Source organism: Cetorhinus maximus, chromosome 22 (genome assembly GCF_964194155.1).
Source record: "Cetorhinus maximus chromosome 22, sCetMax3.hap1.1, whole genome shotgun sequence".
NCBI classification, from domain to species: domain Eukaryota; kingdom Metazoa; phylum Chordata; class Chondrichthyes; order Lamniformes; family Cetorhinidae; genus Cetorhinus; species Cetorhinus maximus.
In genome coordinates, this window is record NC_135900.1 from 68,453,068 (window position 1) to 68,468,454 (window position 15,387).

The 15,387-nt window shown below is 45.9% G+C and overlaps 1 protein-coding gene across 5 annotated transcripts in view; it reads right to left on the reverse strand.

The window, feature by feature from the left end:
• The window catches only part of nrcama (neuronal cell adhesion molecule a), a 427,797-nt gene that overhangs the window by 244,800 nt on the left and 167,610 nt on the right, over positions 1 to 15,387 (reverse strand). For all 5 annotated transcript variants that reach the window (XM_078568477.1, XM_078568478.1, XM_078568476.1 and 2 more), the window contains exon 3: positions 4,499 to 4,574. The gene's annotated coding sequence lies outside the window, so the exon portion shown is untranslated. The remainder of the gene's footprint in view (positions 1 to 4,498; positions 4,575 to 15,387) is intronic.

Sequence of the window (15,387 nt, forward strand, 5' to 3'; positions counted from 1 at the left end):
GCTCCACATGCTTGCGCCTCCTTGCTATGGAAGGATAGACCGTGTGGTGCCTGATGTGATATAGGCAGCATTTGGCCAAGTGGGTGCGGAGGTGGTGGGCGACAGGCCTAGCAGCTTTGTGTGAGTGTTCAGCAGCAGCGGGGTGAGGAGGCACTGGAGCCCTGACATGTCCCACTCTGGTTGGGCCGTCTGTGAAGAGAGTCCAGGTACAAGTACCACTAATCAATGCTCTTCTCTCCTTTTCAGGAGAAGAATGCACATAATGCCCCAGAGCGGGTGAGGACTGGCGGAGGGCCGGCCCAGCGCATAATGATCTGGGGGACAGGGATACACATTGACATTGTCACCATGTTAACTGATCCAATGTCCTTGTTCTTCCTTTCAGCATCAGTGGAGCAGGGCCAGGAGGAGGAGCAGCAGAGGCCCCCTCTCACACCTGAGGGCTCTGAAGTCTCACCAGCATCACACCATCTCTGTCAGGCAGGCACCAGAGCAGATACTAGCACCTCGGTGGGAATTAGAACATTGGCTAGTGTCCTGGGGCACAGCGGTGAGGGCACTTCACAGTCGCTGGAGGAGCTGGCAGAGACAGAGAGTGCCCATGGCGCCAGCAGTCGGAGGACTGCAGGGGACCAGGCACATGCTCAGTCGGTGGCTGATGATGAGCCTCTGGAGTCGTCCGTGATGCAACAAACACAGGAAATGTGGCCGGGTGTGCGGGAGCATCTAGGGGAGATACATGAGGCTATGCTTGGCTTGGTCTCCGTGGTGGGGGAATCTACGTGGACGATCGCCGAAGCAATGAGCCACATGTCCGAGCGCCGTGTGTCCTCCATGGAGAGAGTGGCGACTCTCGTGGAGAGGCTCCTCCAGGAGACCCATCAGGGCTTCCTGGGGATGGGCTCTGACCAGCAAGCCCTCACACCGGCATTGACCTCAGCTGGTCAGTGCCAGTGTGGGAGATGGTCTGGGCATCAAGTTTCCCAGCTTGGCGACCATCCATCCATGGTGAGCAGGGAGGTCTGAACCGACCTCATGTCGGCGCAGCAGCTGCCTGGCGTCTATGCGGGCACCTCTCAGGGCGCTCCAGATGAGGGCAGCAGCTCCTCCGCCCCTCTGCCAGTGAGCGTTGCATCCGATGAGGCTGCGACATCTGGGCAGATGCCAGCTGTGGAACTGGCAGCTCCCTCCCAGGCGGGGCCAGCACTGGCTCCACGGGCCAGAGAACGTCCGCCAAGGTCATCGAGGCCAACAGGACAGGAGAGTGAGCAGGCTGGCTCACATGCCACTCCCAGCGATGGGTCAGCATTGAGACGTAGAACCTGGAAACGTAAATATAAGGCACCTGAGGTACACCACGGGTTTATCACTGGTGCTTTTGTGTTGACCCGAAATGAAGTCTTTACGAGTTGGTGTGATTTTTAACATCTTTGTCATTTTGTTTTCTTAAGTTCCTTTTGTTAGAATATTAAATTCAGAAATGTTACCATGGCTGAGGGTTCCTCTTTTCTTCTGCAGGTGGATGGTTTCCAATAATGTTATGAGTGATTTGTGGGACATTCAGCTTTATTAACAAGGTCCTTAGTTAATATTCCTGTCCAGGCAGGTTTTGCACTCAGGTATCGAGTATGGAGCCTGCAGCCCAGGCTTGTCCTGGAGGTCCATCTGTGGTGTGCTAGCTGAAGGTTCCTTGGATTAAAGCCTCCCGGGTGTCCCTGTCTCCCTGGAGTATGCCCGGGTCAGCGTCTACCCCCTCAGCATTTCCCTGTGTGTGCTCATCCTCGGACTCACTGCTGGACTCATCGTGTGCAGCCGCAACTACTGCATCAACGTCTTCATCGTCCACTGCGTCCCCCCTTTCCAGCACAAGATTGTGGAGAGTGCAGCATGTAACCACTATCACAGAGACACGATCTGGAGGGTACTGGAGTGCGCCCCCTGAGCGATCCAGGCATCAGAAGCGCATCTTGAGAAGACCGATGGTTCTCTCCACCACAGCCCTTGTGGAGCCGTGGCTCCTATTGTACCGCTGCTCAGCTTCTGTTCTTGGATGGTGGAGAGGTGTCATGAGCCACCTTCTGAGGGGATAGGCCTTGTCACCCAGGAGCCATTCATCCAGCCGGGCTGGAGCACTGAAGAGTCCCGGCACCTTGGAGTGTCTGAGGATGTAGGCGTCGTGGGAGCTGCCTGGGTACCTTGCACAGACTTGTAGAATCAGCATCCTGTGATCACACACTATCTGCACGTTCATGGAGTGGAAGCCCTTCCTGTTGATGAAGGCACCGGGCTCACCTGCTGGCGCCTTGATGGCCACATGTGTACAGTCTATAGCACCCTGGACATGGGGGAAGCCAGCAATAGCTGCAAAGCCTCTGGCTCGCTGTGTCTGGCTTGCCTGGTCCCAGTGGTAGTGGATGAAGATCAATGCACGCCTGAACAGAGCGTCTGTGACCTGCTTGACACAAGTGTGGACAGCTGATTGGGAAACACCGCAAAGATCACCCACCAAGCCTTGGAAGGAGCCAGATGCATAGAAGTTGAGGGCAACTGTGACCTTTAGAGCCACTGGCATGGGGTGTCTGCCCACACAGTTCACAGAGAGCTCAGGCCCAATCATCTGATAGGTATAGTGGACTGTCTCCCTTGAGAGATGGAGCGTCCTTTGGCACCGCACCTCAGACATATTGAGGTAGCTGCTTCGCCGCTTGTAAACCCTGGCAGCAGGATAGTGGCATCTTCTGCGGCCCCTTCCAGCTTAGGCTACCTCTTGGCCCTGCACCCCTTGTGCCTGCGCCTGTTCTCCCAAAGGTGGCTCCCCTGGAGGCTGAATGTGCACTCCTGACCTCCTCCCTCTTCTAGCCCTCCCTTCCTCCTCAGAGGAGGTGCCTCCAGTGGAGAGTTCAGCTCCCATTCCCAGGCTAAGGGAAGGCTTCCTGAAACCTGCAGGCCCAAAAAAGATTCCTGACTGCAGAGTGCTGACCTGAAGGTTGTGAGTCCAGACCAAGCAGCTGGAATGCGTTTTGAAGTATTGCTGATCACACAGGCAAGTATCAGTAACTTTGAAACATCAATATTTGACAGAGCAGACACACAACCCCACTGAGCCCTCTTACCCCGCCTGTGGATGAGGTTTATACAAATGTGTCCTACCCGCCTGCCAGTTGCGCCCGTGTGCCGACCTGAAGATTGCACGGGCACCGAAAAATCGCCATCGATTGGTGAGTCGAGGGCCTTAAGTGGCCGGTTAATTAATGATGGGCGCGCATCGGAGATCATCGCACACCTGCCCAACGAATTATTGCGATGGTGCGCGGTGATGTCGGGACACTCGCCCGAGGTCACCGCACGTCATTTTACGCGTCAGCGTGCGGGTCCCGCCCCTGCACACCAATGGCAAAATTCTGCCCTATGACTATGACCACACAATCTAAGTTAGTCTTACACAGCACACTCTTTTAAAAGATGACTGCAGTCTTCATGCTCCAGTGGTATTGTTTCATCCACCAGCAAGTTCCTTTGTGTTACATTTGGCCTGTCTGTTTCGTCATGCACGACCCTAAGTGCTCAGTTACAGCAAAATCACAATTATTAATTGTTCGTTCTGGCCGGTGATCTCCCTCTTGTGTTGGAGGACGAGCACTGCAGACACGCATCAGCGCATGATTGCCTGTCAACATCCAGAACAAAATGGTGTGCAAGTGGAAACGTGGCTGCCATTCGCCTGTGCCACTGCTGCTATCTTGCCTCCAACACTAATTAGGTCCTTTATGTTACGCAGTTGTTGCCAATGGCCTCGCTTGCATTTGGAAGCAACTTGTAAGCTGATGAGATTGCGAAGCTCAGGCGCCATTGCGATACTGGTGCAGCAACACAACGCATTCAGCGCAATTCCTCTGCTTGCTATGTCAACAGAGTTGATTTACTCATTTAGTGGAATGTTAAAATAGTGAACAGCGGAGCGTGACACAATGATATTGTTACACAGATATCACCAGCAATCACTTCTGGGCCGCCACAGCGCATGGGAAACCTGTCCACACGCATTGATGTGCCACTTTAAAAAAAATCTCCTCCTGCAAATTAAATGCTGATATGTTCCTGAAACAAAGAATCATGAGTGATAAACATTCTCAGGACCAGCCACAAAAAGGGTACAAGATTTTTCTCTGATTCGTCCCAAAGTGACCCATTCTGTACCCTCCCCAAATGCTCCATCCTGTATCTTCCATCACTTCTGCCTTAACATAACATGACAAGATTTTAATGAAGCAAATTCCTTATTTCCAGCCCTGCACAAGTCTTTCAACCATATTCTATGGAAAAAAAAACCGAGCTTGATTGCAGGTGGCAACTGTTGCTGACATCAATCTGAAAACGACCTTGCACATTACACAATATTTTTTAAATGGCTTTCAACCAAACTATTGTTCTTTCCTCATACTGTCACTTACTGATGGTACATATTAAGGAATTAATGAATAAATGTATATATATTTACCACAATGCTTCACAGGTTTTGCTGTACCCTGCACATTGACTAAAATTCACCTCTTCAGAAAGCTGCTCCACAATCCCTGTAAATAGAAGCACAAAATGTCAAGATAGAGCAAGCAAACGGTCATCAACAGCTTATTGCCGGTGAAAGATAGACACTGGGTAGCTACCAGCTTCTGCTGGGAATCTAGGCTAGTGCAAATCGTTACAAGTCCCCATGAGAGAGGGGGAGAAATAAAATACCAAACATACTGCACTCAGCATTAGCCTGATAGATCTGTCCTCTGACCCTGTCCCTTCCTCCTTCTCCCTCCGCAGCTAGTTGCAATGTACAAAGCCGCATGATAAATGAGCTGCGATTTCTCTTCCCTTTACAGTGGCATTCTGACTAATGGGAAGTGCAGTTTTACACAGAATCTGTCCCTCTCATTTAGAAAGATGTTAAAAGTGTCACAGAGCCAATCTCCACACAATATGTGGCTGGAGGTCAGACATCTCTTGCGGAACAACTTTGCATGCACATACACATAACATAGGAACATAGGAACTTCAGAGCCTAGAAGCTGGAGTAGACAATTCAGCCCATCAAGTCCGCTCCGCCATTCAATACAATCATGGCCGATCATCCACTTCAATGCCTTTTTCCCACACTATCCCCATATCTCTTTACGTGATTGGTATTTAGAAATCTGTACATCTCAGCTTTAAACATATTTAGTGACTCAGCTTCCAAAGTCCTCTGGGATACAGAATTTCAAAGATTCAAAACCCTCTGAGTAAAAAAAAATTCCCCTCATCTCGGTCCTAAGTGGCTTTCCCATCATTTGAAATTGTGTCCCCTGGTTCTAGACTCCCCAACCAGGGGAAACATCTTACCTACATCTACCCCGTCTATCCCTTTAAGTATTTTGTAGGTTTCAAAGAACAAAGAAAAGTACAGCACAGGAACAGGCCCTTCGGCCGTCCAAGCCTGCACCGATCATATTGCCCGTCAACTAAAATATTTTGCACTTCCAGGGTCCATATCCCTCTATTCCCATCCTATTCATGTATTTGTCAACCACTATCGTACCTGCTTCCACCACCTCCTCTGGCAGCGAATTCCAGACACTCACTACACTCTGCGTAAAAAACTTGCCCTGCACATCTCCTCTATAGTTTTCTCCTCTCACCTCTCATTCTTCAAAACTCTAGAGAATACAGGCCCAGTTTCCTCAATCTCTCTTCATAGGACAGTCCCACCATCCCAGAACGAATCTGGTGAACCTTCGTTGCACTTTCCCTATGGTAATAACATCCTTCCTAAGGTAAGGGGTCCAAAACTGCACACAGTACTCCAGGTGCTGTCTAACCAAGGTTCCATACAATTGAAGCAACGCTTGGCTACTCCTGTACTCAAACCCTTTGCAATAAAGGCCAACATACCATTAGTCTTCCTAATTGCCTGCTGCACCTGCATGTTAGCCTTCAGTGACTTATTGACGAGGACATCCAAGTCCCTTTGTACATCTACACTTTCTAATCTCTCACCATTTAAGAAATACTCTGCACATCTATTCCTCCTACCAAAGTGGATAACCTCAGCTAGCTGCAATGTACAAGGATGCATGATAAATTATTATATTCCATCTGCCATGTTCTTGCCCAGTCACTAAGTCTGTCCAAATCCTCTTGAAGCTGCTTTGCATCTTCCTCACAACACACATTCCCATCTAGCTTGGTGTCATCCGTAAACTTGAAAATATTACATTTGGTCCCCACATCCAAATCATTGATATATATTGTGAACAGCTGGGGCCCTGAGTACTGATCCCTGTGGTACCCCACTAGTCACAGCCTGCCAACACGAGAATGACCCATTTATTCCTACTCTCCCTTTTCTGCCTGTTAACCAATCCTTAATCCATGCCAGTACATTACCTCCTAACCCATGTGCTTTATTTTGTTAACCAACCTCCTGAGGGGGACTTTATCGAAAGCCTTCTGAAAATCCAAGTACACTACGTCCACCAACTCCTCTTTATCAATTGTTAGTAACATTCTCACAAAACTCCAACAGGTTCATCAAACATGATTTCCCATTCATGAATGCATGTTGACTATGCCCAATCAGTTCATTATTATCCAAGTGTCCATAAATTTTATTACATCCTTCATAACAGATTCTAGCATTTTCCCGACTACTGATGTAAGTAAATAAACATAATGTTAATAAAGAGACAGATTACACTCCAAATTAGAGAGCCTTGGTTCTAGAATCTAAGCAATCACAATACAAATTCTTCCTAATCTTCCATGTCTTAGCTGAAAAAGCTATTAAAGAAAAGCACACTATTAATATGTATGAAGCTTAGGTGAACATTTATATGTTTTGAAGGATATATTTGGTTTGTATTACATTTGTACTTGAAAGTTCTTGTTCATAAAGGACTAAAGTATGACTGTTGAGATTGTGAGGTGCTTAGCATAGCCTTGCTAGATGGGAGGGCAGGTTACAGAATCAGTCCCATTTCCATCCAATGGCCCCTTCTGAAGAGGTGCCATTTTAGATGTGGTCTCACATAATGACCCCTTACAAATATTGTATGTACGTTACTTTTTTTATCTTGCTCTTTGGACATAGACATCATGAGCAAAGCAGTGTTTATTGCCACTGCCTAGCTGTCCTGTTAACATCAAGGGTTAACTATCTCATGTGAGACTAGAGTCACAATAAGCCATACCAGGTAAAGGTGGCACAGATTCCCTTCCTGAAGCCCAGGTGGATGATTATGACAAGCTGGCAGCCATTGTGTTCATATTCTGGTGCCAACCCAAAAATGCCCGATTTACGGAATTCAAAGTCACAACTTGCCGTTGTTTGATTAGGTCTGTTGGATTGTGAGTCCAGTACCAACTACATTACTGAACCCTTACTACAGCTTCTGATGACAAGGAGCGTAACACAAATAGTTTTATGACCTTTAGGTACTTCCAAAAGCACCATATGTTCTTACGTTTGTAGCCTGCGGGCGAATTTAACAAATCAAAATCTGGATTAGAAATGATGCAAAAACCAGAGGCTGGAAGGTCCTCCTCTGCACTGCTTTGGCTGAGCTCAGCTGGCCTATTAAAATCAGCCTCAGCACCTCTGGGGCTGGAAGCAGTAAAAATAAAATCAGCCAGGGCTTGTGCACCTAATCACTGCTGAGTGACTCAAGCTGGAAATTCCACACACTCGGAGGTCGGGTAAGAACAGGATTGTGCTCGGATGTGATAACCCCCATTAACCTAACACTCAGGTGATAGTCACGGCCATGTGAGGAAAGGCAACCAAACCGAGATATTCAAGAGCTGCCCAGCCCCCATGGTGTAGGCCCACCCTGAGTCAGCGCCTTCTGGATAAGAGAAAAACAAAAATTTGGAAATCTCTGCTCAACCGTGGCTCAGTTGGCCAGACACGCACCTCAAACTCAGAAGGTGGTAACTTCAAGCCTTACTCCAGAGAATTGAGTACCGATCTAGGCTGACTTTCCAGTGTAGCACTGAGGGAGTGTCACACGGTCAGTCGTAGTTCCATAAGTTATCAAATACAGGCCCCATCTGTCCTCTCAGGTGGACATATATATAAAAAAAACCCACTGCACTTTTTGAAGAAGAGCAGCTGAGCTTTCCCTGGTTACCTGATCAATATTTATCCCTCAACCTACATCACAAACTGATTGTCTGGTCTTTATTACATTGCTATATATAGGGCCTTGCAAACCAACCGCTGGGTTTCCAATCTTACAACAGTGACCACACTTCAAAAGTACTGTGAAAACAAGGACAAAATGTACAATTTTAAAAGGAGGATTAGGCCAAAATCCAATTATCCTCAATGCTCTATACAACAGCTTGTGATGCGTCCAGGTGGGAAGGGGTGAATTGGCTCCCCTCTATTCAACCTCCTCGGTTGGGCACAACAAAGGTTTAAGCTTCTTTTTCACAAGGATATTTTTTTTGAAATCAGAATGTATTTAACTATTTGAGCTGTGAGCAATCAAACAAAGGTTTCCTTGAGTCAAAAACAGAGCAAATTTATTAGCCACTAAACCAGAGGGAAAATAATAAAAACATGATGTCAAGCATTCAGTCCTCTGGCAGTCATTAGGACACAGATACACAGACATGCATGTACGCACACACACACACGCCTGCACACACGTGTCAGAAACAAGGGGAGTTAGAGTCCAATAAAAAAGGTAAAAGAATATATGATTAAATGTCCTTTGATTGTCCTTGAGCTGTTGATTTTAAACATTGCACACGATTTAAGTTAGCTGTTTTCTTGGACGCAGTCAAATGTAGGTGATGTTGCAATTATTCTGCGATCTCGGTTCACTGGTAGGTTTCTGGCAGAGTTGGCTTCTCAAGCCAAGCGACACGCTCATTCCAAAAGAGAGAGAAAACCCTCAGCTTGTTTCCTCTGCTGAAGACTTTCTGGACACCACCTGTGTCACTTGCAATCTCTCTCGAATGGCTGGCAGCCTTGCCTTGGAAATACACAGTGGGTGAAGTATTTCAAGGGATTTTGGGTGGGTGGGTCTGTGGCAATCATTGTTTCAATATCCAGCACTTCAATTTTTTTCTTGTCTTTTTCTTAGACAGTTATGAGTTTCAATGGGTGCCTGGATTATAGAAAATGTCTCTCTCCTCACACTCTCCTGGAGGGTAATTTGTTGGCTTCTCACCTTCATCTTGGAATGTGGCCTTGCATTGTTGAGCAGTTTGCTCTGTCTCAGTTCAAAGTGCAAAATATCCAGTCAGTTGAAAGTTGAAAAATCATATTTTCAAATAATAAAGGGGCTTAGCCTCGTGATACTTGTACTAACATATTACCTTTAATGTGGCAAAACATCCCAAGGTACTTCACAACAACATTATCAAACAAAAATGCGACACCAAGTCACAAAGTGGTATTTATACAGGTGACCAGAAGCTTGGCCAAAGAGATAAGCATCTTAAAGATGGAGAGAGATCTAAAGACAGAATTTGAGAACTTGGGGCCTCAGCAGGTGAAGGCACAGCCACCAATGGAGGCATGATTAAAATTCTAGAATCTCAAGAGTCCAGGATTGGAGCAGCACAGGGATTTCCAAAGGTTGTAGCACTGGAGGAGTTTACACAGGTAGAAAGAGGTGGCATTTGAAGACACGAATAAGTATTTTCAAATTGAGACATTGCGGGATGGAGAACCAATGTAGGTCAGCGAGCTGAGGTGATGGGTGAATGTGCCTTGGTGCAAGTTAGGACACAGGCTGCAAAGTCATGGATGAGCTCAAGCCTACAAAGGTAGAAGATGGGAGGCTGGCCAGGAGTGCGTTGGAATGGTCAAGTCAAGAGGTAACAAAGGCATCAACGAGGGTGGCAGCAACAGATAAGCTGAGAAAGGAGCTGAATGGACAAAGTTACAAAGGTGTTACAAAGGACGTGTTGTCCTGGTGATGGAGTGGAAATGTGGTCAGACGCTCATCTCAGGGTCAAATATACCAAGGTTGCCAACAATTTGCTTCAAGCTCAGATGGTTGCCAGGAAGAGTGATGGAGTCAGTGACAGGAATCTAAGACAATAGCTTTGTTCTTATCAATATTTAGTTGAGATAACAAGCATGTCAAATAAGCAGGCTGACAAGTTCCAGTTAGTGAAGGGGCTGAGAGAAATGGCAAGTGAGGGGGAGCTAAGTTTCATCATGCGAAAACCAATGTTGCAATTTTGGGGTGAAGTCATCGATGGGCAGAATGGAAACAAGAAATCGGACGAGGCCATGGATGATCTTTGGGGGATAGCAGATGTAATGGTGCAGGAATGGGAAGAGAAGCCATTGCGGGTGATCCTCTGGCTGAGAATGGAACCAGATGATTGCAGTGCCACCCAGCAGAATGACAGTGCAGAGGCATCGGAGGAGGCTGCCATGGTCAACCGAGACAAAGGCTGCAGATAGGTCAAGAAGGACAAGGAGGGATCATTTACCTTTGTCACAGTCACATAGGATGTTATTAGTTTCTTTGATAACAGGCCGTTTTGGTACTGTGGCATGATAGAAACCTGATTAGAGGGATTCAAACATGGAGTTCCGCTGTTATGATCCTAACTGATGCTACTTCTAGACAAGTCGTATCCCAGGGTGGAACCCAGCTTGATAAATCCAAACTTTTATTTCTTGTTTAGAAGTGTGGAGGGCAGCTACTGAGCAGAGTCACAGGAGTCAGCTGATGAACTTTTAACAAAAGAATAAAACATCTATTAAACAAGAAATGATGAACTGTAGTACAATGCACCTTCACCCACAGCTATACCTTTACCAATATATACAGATTTGCAAAAACTATCTTATACTCTAATGTTCACAGTAAATACACAGTCTATTTAACTCAATAAGCGACCTGTGGCCCCACACTGCACTCTGAAACCAAGTGACAGATGCCACCCCAAAGAGATGCTATGGATCTCTCATCAACTCCCCCCAGACGCTTGTCACAACGTGAGCCAACCGGTCTCACTAAACTCCATCTTTCACGTGAGGGCTTCCAATCTCGACTCTCAAAGAACTCACTTTGGAATCTTCTCCCAAATGATGCTTTCCAAAAGGGTCCACCTCTAGGGTTTCAAACTCTCCTTCCATTGTTCCTCTCCCCATTCAAGCTTTTCCCTCCACACACAATCTCTCAAATGCTCAGCTGTGCCAGCAGAACACCACTGCTTCACATGCCCATGTTAAAAAGTTACTGACCTTCCGCTGTCTCCTTGGATCTTCTGACTTCTCGCTAGCCTATTTTGCTTTAAGTCTGCATCCTGCAGCTTTCTCCTTTTAAGCTTGGAGCCTCATTCTCTGTTCCTTGTTTTCACTTCCACTGAACAGCACTATTTTCAGATTCCTGCTCTTTTCCTTTGACGAGAAGGTTTTCTGGAATTTTCTTTTATTTTCCCACTCCTTGGTTTCTGGGACCTTCTCCTGTTCTTATGGGGAATCTGCTTTCTGCAGTTTCCTCTCCTGTGTTCAGCACCTGCTTCCAGCTGACTAAAAAACTGCTTTCTCTTTCTCCCTGTCTCTGTGAGGGCTTCCTGTTGCTACGCAACAGCTCAGTTTTTTCTTCCTCGGGCAGAATTTTTAGTTTGGCGGGCATGAGCAATTGGCAGGCCTGGGAGTGGCTGGGGAACGGACCGCCGACCATGATCGGCCCTCAACCACAATTTCATACTGGCTGGCCAATTAATGGCCAGCCTGCGTGAAAGGTACGCTGAAATGCTCAGCACTGCTGGGGTTGGGGTGGGAGGAGGGTGGGCGCTGATGTAAGCACAGCCGTGAGGGAGTGTGGAATGAAAGCTGCCTGAAGGCAGAGAGCTGCCTTAGGGAGCTGAAGAATTTAGAAGCAATGAATAAAGATTTTAAAGTGCGGAAAGAAATGTCCACGCATCAGAATCAGTCACCTGAACATATAGATAAGAAAAATTCTGTCCAAATGTTTTTTTTAAAACTAACAACAAAATCCTCATTCTGCCCTTGGGTGAGGTTTCATCAAAAAAGGCAAAGTCCGCCTGGCAGATTCGCCTGACCACCAACCATAAGGTTGGACGGACCATGAAAACTCGGAGTCAATTGGAACTTTATTGGCTTAATTGCCCTCTTAATTGTCGGCTTGCATGCTTCTGACTTTTGCGCACTCCCGCCAACTGAAATGTTGCGCGAGCGCAAGATGACCTCGGGACGCTCGCCCGACGTCATCACGTGCTATTTCACGTTTGAGCAGGTAGGGCGTGCGCCTGCATCCCGAGCTAAAAATTCTGCCCCTTGTGTTTGTTTTAACTTCCCTTCAAGAGTCGTAAAACCTAATTAGAATGCAGGCATCTTTTAAAGTGAAACCAAAGTGAAACTCAAAGCTTCCACTTTTTTTAACATGCAAATACATAAATACAAATTAAAATTAAACATAAAGGTATACCTTCTTTCTAACACACACAAATACACGTATAACTTACTTAAAACCATCTGTAGTTCTTAACACCGGAAAGATGAAGCCTATACATGGTTGTGACTCCTCCATGTAATGCCCTCGCATTACATTATTCTGCTTCTCCCTCTTCAGTATGTATGAGAACAGGTAAACAACTGGGTTAAAATAGTGCAGGCAGGGATTCAATACAGACCTGACAATTAGTGTGTTTAAAATAGAGCACAAAAGAAGTTAAATCTTTAGATTGCACTTTGAGACTCAATGTAAATAGAGATTGTCAATATCCCCTAGAGTAGAAACATAAATAACTAAAAACAAATCTCTTAATGCAAACTTTGACTCTTGGTGGATTTATTCCTGGAGGTTTCATCGGACGACCATTCACCTCCAACTCCCTCACTCAATCAAACGGACTTTTTTTTAAAACACCAATGCTGTTATGACAAATGAGAATTCTCAAAGGCAATAAAAAAACTATTTCCTTCATGGTCCCTATGATTTTTCTCCTGGGTCCACAGCAGTCTAGTTGATCCACGCCTCATCCACTGGCTTAAATATCTATTCCTTCCCCAACCAGTACATCGTGCCTGCAGTGTGTCCTATCTGCAACTTGCCAAGGCTTCCTTCCACAACATCTTCCAAAGCCATGACCTCAACTATATAGAAAGACAAGGGTAGCAAGTGCATGGGAACACCATCAACTTCAAGTTCCCCTCCAAGTCACATACCCTCTTGATGTGCAAATATCTTTCTGTTCTTTCATCGTCACTGGGTCAAAATCCTGGCACTCCCTATGTAACAGTACTGTGGCAGCATCTTCACCATAGAGTGTCACTCTCTCAAAGGCTACAAGCGGATGAACCAGGCCTACATGAACTGTCTTCTGCTGATTGCATTAAGTATTCACTCCGATGCACAGAAAGAAAAGAGAAATGCTGTTGCTGGAACCTCATCCATTTCACATGTCATCTTCCAATGTGAAGTGTGAAGAGGTTATCTGACTGTGTGCGGCATCACAGCCAAGTCCCGCCTTCTCCTCACTTCCATCCAGTTCAACTCCAATTATGAAAACATTTACCCCACTGCATCTGACTTCCCAAAGTACATCAGCCTGAATGTGTAGAAAGTGCAATCAATTCTTTTAAACACAGGAATCCTATTTTACTCTCTCAGCTTTTTAATACCATAAGATAGAAAGTGAAAACGGATCTAAAATAGCCCTCAAGTAAATGTCTGCAGAGAACAATGAATGTAGCACACCATTGTGACAGTACCATACAATAGCCCAAGTTAACATCAATAGGTTTCATGCAGGACTGAAGAGGATTCTCCATTCAAGCAGGAAAGAAATTGGTTCTTGAAAGGGGAACAGTATAAGGCAGAGAAGGAGGAGGGACAGTTTCCCTTTACGCTCGATATAACCCATTGTTTCTCCACCTGACAATAGATCGACTTGAGCTCCAGTGGGTATTGCTTTGGGTAGATAAGGTGGAGGGGGGGAGGAAGGAAATTAGATATAAACATCTGGATAGATGAAAGGCTCATGTTAAAAACAAGCACATCCACACACCGCTTCCCCTGACTATGATCCATCGCTATATTAATTTGTAGTCTTTGCATTCTTCAGAGATTGTGACCCCATTACCTTTCCGAAAGGCCACAGAGAGGACTGTCAAAGAGCTTAACTACAGCCCTGCTGCTAACCATTGTAGTGCTTTCCTTCAGGGTGGTTAACTCCCATTTAGACTTTCAAAGACAACAATTAAAGGCAAACTGAAATATGAAATAAATTCAGATTCTTTCCATTAAAAAAAAGTTGTGCAATCAATTTTGGGAATTTTTATGGCAGTCTTATTTGTTATGATATTGTAGAGGGCATTGAAGCTGACAGTGGAGGTGTGAGGGAAAACAGCCAGAGCTCTCTGCAAAATGATGGAAACATTTTTCTACAGCACTTCTTAAAAAAACGTTTTATTTCCCTAATTCTCTCCGCTTTCGAAGCCACAATACTTTCACCCAAAATATGTGAGCCCAATAAGTATTGGTGCGCTATGTGACCATGACGGTATCACAGCAAAGCCCAAACATACCCTGGCTTGTGCACGCACACACACACACACGTATGATCGTTGGGGTAGTGAACTTGGCTGTTGCATACAAATTGCAGCCTTACCTTCAAATAAACTAAATTAGTCAGCACAGACTGAGAATAAAATCTGGGATCCAGTGCAGGTGGCTTTGTAACACCGGCCGCCTCCACTCCACCTCAACCCATCTGACACCGATAACCTTCTTCCAGACTTTTGTTATCTCCAGTCCATCTATTCCAATGCCATCATCTAGCCTTCATAAACCAGCTTCATCATGAAAACTCTAATGCCTGTACAGGACCCCTTCCCTCGTTAACCTACATTGGCGCCTGGCCCCCAATGCATCCAATGCAAAATTCTCATCCTCGTGTTTAAATGCCTTCATACCCTCATCCCAATCTATCTCCGTGAGCTCCTCCAACCCTAAAATCCCCACACATCCACATTCTCAATTTCTCCAACTCTAGCTTTTAGAGCATCACCTGTCTCCACAGTTGGCCGTGTCTTCAGCCAATTAGGCCCCGTGTTTTCGAATTTGCTGCCTCAACCTCTCCAGTTCCTTCTCCTCCGTAAACCCATCACCTTGGTGACCCTTCCAAATAGCTCATTCATTGACTGATGATATCTCTGTGAAGTGTCTTGAGGCAATGTTTTATCTTCAAGCTGCTCCTTAAATGCAAGTTGTTATCCTACACCAACCTATCCATTCAGCTAGTCGACCATGGGGACAAGTCACTGCGAAGCGTACATTAAGTATTCTCCAATCAGTAACTGTGGGAAATTTTCCTTTGGAGTTCATTCAAAAAAACAAAATGAAAATGCTTTTCACT